Consider the following 7,500-nt stretch of genomic DNA (forward strand, 5'->3'; position numbering starts at 1 on the left):
CAAAGCCTGCATAATCTGTCCACCACAGGAACCCGAACGCCAGTGCCTGCGTCGCACGAAGTAGTCAACCGACAATCACTCCACCCGCACCCGCACGTGCCCCACCCCAACCGCCGAAATCGCAACTCCAGCGGATGAACGGCGGACTCTTCCCGCACTCGTACGTTGCAATCCACCCCTATATCTTGCGTTTCACGAAGAGTTATATCCAATATGCCAAATTCCCGCTGTCCCTATACATGCTGTAAGTCTGTGCACACAATATGAACCACACATCAGCGAGACACTCTATCACACATTACTCTCTGCCTGTAACAGACACAGATACAATATGTAAGCACCAGCATGGACCAACGTCCGGTGCATCCTCTCCGCCACAGTACACCATCCACACTATGATAACCACACCAGGGGGTCCAATTCTAAAATAGAATATCCCACCCGTCCGACATCCACAATTGCTCAGATAAGCCACCAACACCCACACATGTCCTACACAGGGGTGCACCCAACACCACCACACTGCCTCCTGTTACGGCACAGAAACAATGGCAGGAATGAATCACACAGGTCTGCCGCTCCCTTGCCGCAACCACAGACGCGGCGCGCCTCCAGTCACGAGCGAAAAGCGCATCCTGACGAGACATAACTGCTGTGACATACTGAAGCTGCCTCAGACATTCACTTACAATGATCACTACCAACGAACCTCGGCCCCCCCCCCCCCCCAACACACTCTCTTACCACGTTGTGTACTGTAATCCAACCCATTTCGCACCTTAACCTAACCCATTTTGCACCTTAACTTAACCAAATTCGTAACGCAATTTGTACCGCAATGTAACGCAATGTGTACCGCAATGTAACGCAATGTGTACCGCAATGTAACGCAATGTGTACCGCAATGTACCGCAATGTGTACCGCAATGTACCGCAATGTGTACCGCAATGTGTAACGCAATGTGTAACGCAATGTGTACCGCAATGTGTACCGCAATGTGTAACGCAATGTGTACCGCAATGTGTAACGCAATGTGTACCGCAATGTGTAACGCAATGTGTACCGCAATGTAACGCAATCTGTACCGCAATGTAACGCAATTTGTACCGCAATGTAACGCAATTTGTACCGCAATGTAACGCAATTTGTACCGCAATGTAACGCAATTTGTACCGCAATGTAACGCAATTTGTACCGCAATGTAACGCAATTTGTACCGCAATGTAACGCAATTTGTACCGCAATGTAACGCAATTTGTACCGCAATGTAACGCAATTTGTACCGCAATGTAACGCAATTTGTACCGCAATGTAACGCAATTTGTACCGCAATGTAACGCAATTTCTACCTTAACCTAACCCACGTTGTGCCTTAACCTAACCCACGTTGTGCCTTAACCTAACCCACGTTGTGCCTTAACCTAACCCACGTTGTGCCTTAACCTAACCCACGTTGTGCCTTAACCTAACCCACGTTGTGCCTTAACCTAACCCACGTTGTGCCTTAACCTAACCCACGTTGTGCCTTAACCTAACCCACGTTGTGCCTTAACCTAACCCACGTTGTGCCTTAACCTAACCCACGTTGTGCCTTAACCTAACCCACGTTGTGCCTTAACCTAACCCACGTTGTGCCTTAACCTAACCCACGTTGTGCCTTAACCTAACCCACGTTGTGCCTTAACCTAACCCACGTTGTGCCTTAACCTAACCCAAGTTGTGCCTTAACCTAACCCAAGTTGTGCCTTAACCTAACCCAAGTTGTGCCTTAACCTAACCCAAGTTGTGCCTTAACCTAACCCAAGTTGTGCCTTAACCTAACCCAAGTTGTGCCTTAACCTAACCCAAGTTGTGCCTTAACCTAACCCAAGTTGTGCCTTAACCTAACCCAAGTTGTGCCTTAACCTAACCCACGTTGTGCCTTAACCTAACCCAAGTTGTGCCTTAACCTAACCCACGTTGTGCCTTAACCTAACCCACGTTGTGCCTTAACCTAACCCACGTTGTGCCTTAACCTAACCCACGTTGTGCCTTAACCTAACCCACGTTGTGCCTTAACCTAACCCACGTTGTGCCTTAACCTAACCCACGTTGTGCCTTAACCTAACCCACGTTGTGCCTTAACCTAACCCACGTTGTGCCTTAACCTAACCCACGTTGTGCCTTAACCTAACCCACGTTGTGCCTTAACCTAACCCACGTTGTGCCTTAACCTAACCCACGTTGTGCCTTAACCTAACCCACGTTGTGCCTTAACCTAACCCACGTTGTGCCTTAACCTAACCCACGTTGTGCCTTAACCTAACCCACGTTGTGCCTTAACCTAACCCAAGTTGTGCCTTAACCTAACCCAAGTTGTGCCTTAACCTAACCCAAGTTGTGCCTTAACCTAACCCAAGTTGTGCCTTAACCTAACCCAAGTTGTGCCTTAACCTAACCCAAGTTGTGCCTTAACCTAACCCAAGTTGTGCCTTAACCTAACCCAAGTTGTGCCTTAACCTAACCCAAGTTGTGCCTTAACCTAACCCACGTTGTGCCTTAACCTAACCCACGTTGTGCCTTAACCTAACCCACGTTGTGCCTTAACCTAACCCACGTTGTGCCTTAACCTAACCCACGTTGTGCCTTAACCTAACCCACGTTGTGCCTTAACCTAACCCACGTTGTGCCTTAACCTAACCCACGTTGTGCCTTAACCTAACCCACGTTGTGCCTTAACCTAACCCACGTTGTGCCTTAACCTAACCCACGTTGTGCCTTAACCTAACCCACGTTGTGCCTTAACCTAACCCACGTTGTGCCTTAACCTAACCCACGTTGTGCCTTAACCTAACCCAAGTTGTGCCTTAACCTAACCCACGTTGTGCCTTAACCTAACCCAAGTTGTGCCTTAACCTGCTCTGTAATTGGCATATGACACGTTACATTAATCCAGTGTTGTCTAACCACAACCCTCTGAATATAGTTCGCTACTCGCACCGCCCACCCTCTTGTGTATCGTTTCATGTTCAACACTTCGCAAGTGTTGCTTACTTTTTACATGCTCCCGCTGTACACTGTAATGTGGACGACTGCAGGATGTACATCGCCCCCACCCTCCCCCCTGCCTTCGCACGCTGGTCGTTCAGGTGCTTGCGTGTTCAATGCCCTTCGCAGCTGTTCACTGGCATTCGCATGTCGAAGCGCTCAGTCTACGTCGTGGTACGGCCTGTGTCCACTGTCCGCTGATGTCGTAAGCTTAACCCTCACATTGTACTGCACATAGGTCCGTATGTACTGCATGATACGCTGTGGCACATGTGTGACCGTACAACGACTGCGCCCAACAACAGCGAACCATACGGTCCAAATGTTGTGCACTCAGCCACGTGCCGTCTCCCCATAACAGCTACATTGCAGTGTGGTACGCCATAGAGACGTGTGGGATTAACGGACGCCCTGGATGGCGATCAGCATGAGCCGTCTGTTGATGTAGTGGCGCGTGTATTCAAACGTAGTCGTCTCTTCTCACACAGTGTGATAGCATGGTGCACCGCGTTCCACATCTGCGACATGGTACAGATGCTGGTTGACAGTCGGTCTCGTAATGGACATCGCATACGTAGGGGGCCACCTCCCACGTGTTCTCTAGTCGTGCACATTTTGTTGCGTGTATGTGGGCAGACGTAGTGTGTCGTGACACCTAACAGACAGGTATGCAATAATCGTTGCATTTGCAAACTGGGATGGACGTCTACGTTTGCTGGTGACGTTACGCAAATGAACAACTGGTAAACCCATTGTGGTGCGGTTGTTGTTGCTGGAGGTAAATCAGTAAGGGCAAATCTGTGTGTGAAGCGATACGCGGCGGTGGCTGGGTGGGACCGTCCCCGGCCGGTGAGGGGGGGCCGCCCGGCGTGCTGGCCGCGCGGTGCGTGGGCGCACGCGCTACAGCCGGCTGGTGGGGGCGCCCAGTGGCAGGCGCGCCGGCCGACGGACGCGGCAGGCGGCGCAGCTGCGCGCCGGGGCACCCTGCGCGCGGCGCCGGGCGGCCAAAGTGGGTCCTCGCGGGCCCGGTGCGAAGCGCGGTGGACATCTGCAGTGTGCTGGTCCGACTGAGGACTGTGTGCGTTGAGGATGCGCCGCCGCCCGGCACTCGGCGCCGCGACGCCGTCTGCTGCTCGGTCGCCCCAGCGGTTCTCGCTGGTGGTTTGTATCGCAGTTGTGCAGACGTGTTGGCACGTGCGCTGTGCTGGGAGAGTTCGCTTCGGCACCCACGTGGGGCCTTTGCCCTTCTGTGGCGCTGGCGTTGGAGCTGCCGGTCACCGTAGGTGGCGCGTGTTGTCTCCCGCCGGCAATGCCACGACAGCACGCTCCCGGGCCTCTGTCGGCAGCGGCAAGCTCAGTTGGGAGCACGGGTGGTCGCACCTAAAGCGTCTACTCGCCTAACTCCGGGCGATTGCGCCTCTCTCGAACCCGACCAAGTACTTAGGACGGCGCTGCGCGCCGCCGGGACCTGAGAGGGTTTCGAGGTGTATTGTGCAGGGGAGCTCAGCCTCCTCCTGTTTGCAGAATAATTGAGCGGACGCTTGCGTGTTCGCGCGGGCCCCTGGGACACACTCCCGGGCGGCCGGCTGCTCAGCTCTAGTTGACGCAGCTCCCTGGTTGATCCTGCCAGTAGTCATATGCTTGTCTCAAAGATTAAGCCATGCATGTCTCAGTACAAGCCGCATTAAGGTGAAACCGCGAATGGCTCATTAAATCAGTTATGGTTCCTTAGATCGTACCCACGTTACTTGGATAACTGTGGTAATTCTAGAGCTAATACATGCAAACAGAGTCCCGAGTCTGGCGTGAGGTCAGTCGCTTGACGGCGCGTTTCGGTGCGGGCCCGCCCGTCACCGGCGCGCCGTAAGGCACGGAAGCTCGCACTGGAGCGTATCGCTTCACGTCGAGCGTGCCGCGACAGTCCTCACTCGGGGAAGTGATGCGTCTTACATAGCCTCTCCTTCCCAAGTGGCTCTTTCCGCCTTCCCGTGGTGCCAGACGTCAAGCTTGGCATTTGCCTTGCGTCAAAAGGGAGAGCTGCGACCCAACCCGATGCGAAAGCGAAGGGTGCGTGGCACAGGGGGAGCTGTGTCGAGGGACCGAACACCAGTCCCTTTCTGTTCGCAGGGCACAGACCAGCAGGTGCTCTGCATGCCGGCGACCTCGTTTGTCGGCGTGGGATCGCGGCGCGAGTCGGCAAGGGTGCTTCGCCGCGCCCCTGGGTAACCGGGGCGTGTTCTGCCAAACCCAGGAGGTGGTGACATCGCCTGGGCTAGGTTAGATGGGCCCAGACCGCCGAACGACTGGGGGACCGACCCACCACCTGAGTAGGAGTGGGTCCTTGGCCTTCAGGCGGAAACTTGGGCTAGTAGGCGGCGAAGGGCGAGGGGTGCATCCGCCTCTCCGGAGTGCGGGGTGCACTTGCCGAGGAGCGTCGAGTGAAATCGTCGACGACGGGGCCATCGATGGGGACCAGTGCGCTGGCGACGGCGTGCTGAACCCGGCAGCTCTGGAGTGCCCTTGACCTAGGGGCGAGGTCGGTGGGCGAGCTGCAGAAGTCCCCCCCCATGCCAGAGGAGCCGGTCCGGGGTAAGAGACGGGCTCCCACCTCTTTTATTCACTCGTTCAAACATGGAGACGCCAGAAACGAGTGAATCGAGTGCGCTATCGCGAGCTTCATTGATGCCTGTACCTGCTCCCCAGGACGAGTCAGGACAGGTAATGGAGGAGAATGTGTTGCAGAGACACAGCAGAATCACCTTGCTCCTCGAGCAGAATATTAAAAACGGAAAGATTAGCCAGGCGGCTCTAACAACCATTAAAAATGAATTGGCGGCGTGGGCCATAGCAAACGCCAAGCTTGAGGGCCGTGTTGAAGAGCTGCAAAAAGAAAATGAAAGGTTAAGGAAACAACCGGCCAAGACCTGGGCAGGGGTGGTCGCACAAGCGCCACCGAAACCTCAAACAACTAAAGATACAATAGCTAAGATAACAAAGAGGGCTGACACAACGGTCTTTTTAAGGACCTTACCCGGTAAGGACACTAGCGTTAAGAAAATTCAGGAGCTACTCACCACTACAGTAAATCCGATTAAAGATAAAATAAAAATAAATAAGGTCAAACCAAGCAAAAATTCAGTAATAGTGGAAGTGGCCTCTGAAGAGGACAAGATGAAACTATTAAATAATCCTAAACTAAACTCGGTGGTCAAATGTGAGCCACCGAGGAAGAGAAACCCTTTGGTCATCTTATATGATGTACCGACAATAATGTCAAATGAGGAGATTCATGAAACTGTGAGGGCACAAAATTTTGAAGATATGACTGAGGACGAATTTAAAGAAAGTTTCAAATTGAGATTCAAAACAGGACCTCGGGACCGTGACGTGGTTCACCACGTCGCTGAGGTTTCAGCACAAATGTGGAAAAAGATCACTACAATGGGCAGACTCTACATCGGCTTTCACGCCATAAATACACGTGACTATATTGTGGTACCGCGTTGCCATAACTGTGGTGATCTCGACCACGTTCTGAGGCACTGTACCAGGGGGTCGGCCTGCTCAAAATGTGGCGAAGATGGACATGTCCGTAAAGACTGTAGGGCAACAACAGTTTGCATCCCCTGTAAAAGAAGGGGCAAAAAACCTTGTGGCGCCACTGGGCGGAATTGCCCCACCTACAGACTTTTGGAACAAAGATTAATATCAAGGATAGACTATGGCTGAACAAGCCAAAACATATAGGATGACCAAAAGGAAATCCCCGAGCAAAAGGAGGAGGGATGCCATGAGGGCAAGTGCCTTTAGGATGTTTTTGAGATCGCTCAATGACGCCTCAGTCACCACAAAGGATGAGAGCACTCAGACAGAATCCACCACAACCGACAGAGGAACTCAGTATGCTTGACGTCTGGCACCACGGGAAGGCGGAAAGAGCCACTTGGGAAGGAGAGGCTATGTAAGACGCATCACTTCCCCGAGTGAGGACTGTCGCGGCACGCTCGACGTGAAGCGATACGCTCCAGTGCGAGCTTCCGTGCCTTACGGCGCGCCGGTGACGGGCGGGCCCGCACCGAAACGCGCCGTCAAGCGACTGACCTCACGCCAGACTCGGGACTCTGTTTGCATGTATTAGCTCTAGAATTAAAAAAAAAAAAAAAAAAAAAAAAAAAAAAAAAAAAAAAAACAGAGTCCCGACCAGAGATGGAAGGGACGCTTTTATTAGATCAAAACCAATCGGTCGGCTCGTCCGGTCCGTTTGCCTTGGTGACTCTGAATAACTTTGGGCTGATCGCACGGTCCTCGTACCGGCGACGCATCTTTCAAATGTCTGCCTTATCAACTGTCGATGGTAGGTTCTGCGCCTACCATGGTTGTAACGGGTAACGGGGAATCAGGGTTCGATTCCGGAGAGGGAGCCTGAGAAACGGCTACCACATCCAAGGAAGGCAGCAGGCGCGCAAATTACC

The sequence above is a fragment of the Schistocerca cancellata genome, unplaced genomic scaffold (assembly GCF_023864275.1).
Source record: "Schistocerca cancellata isolate TAMUIC-IGC-003103 unplaced genomic scaffold, iqSchCanc2.1 HiC_scaffold_647, whole genome shotgun sequence".
Lineage (NCBI taxonomy): Eukaryota > Metazoa > Arthropoda > Insecta > Orthoptera > Acrididae > Schistocerca > Schistocerca cancellata.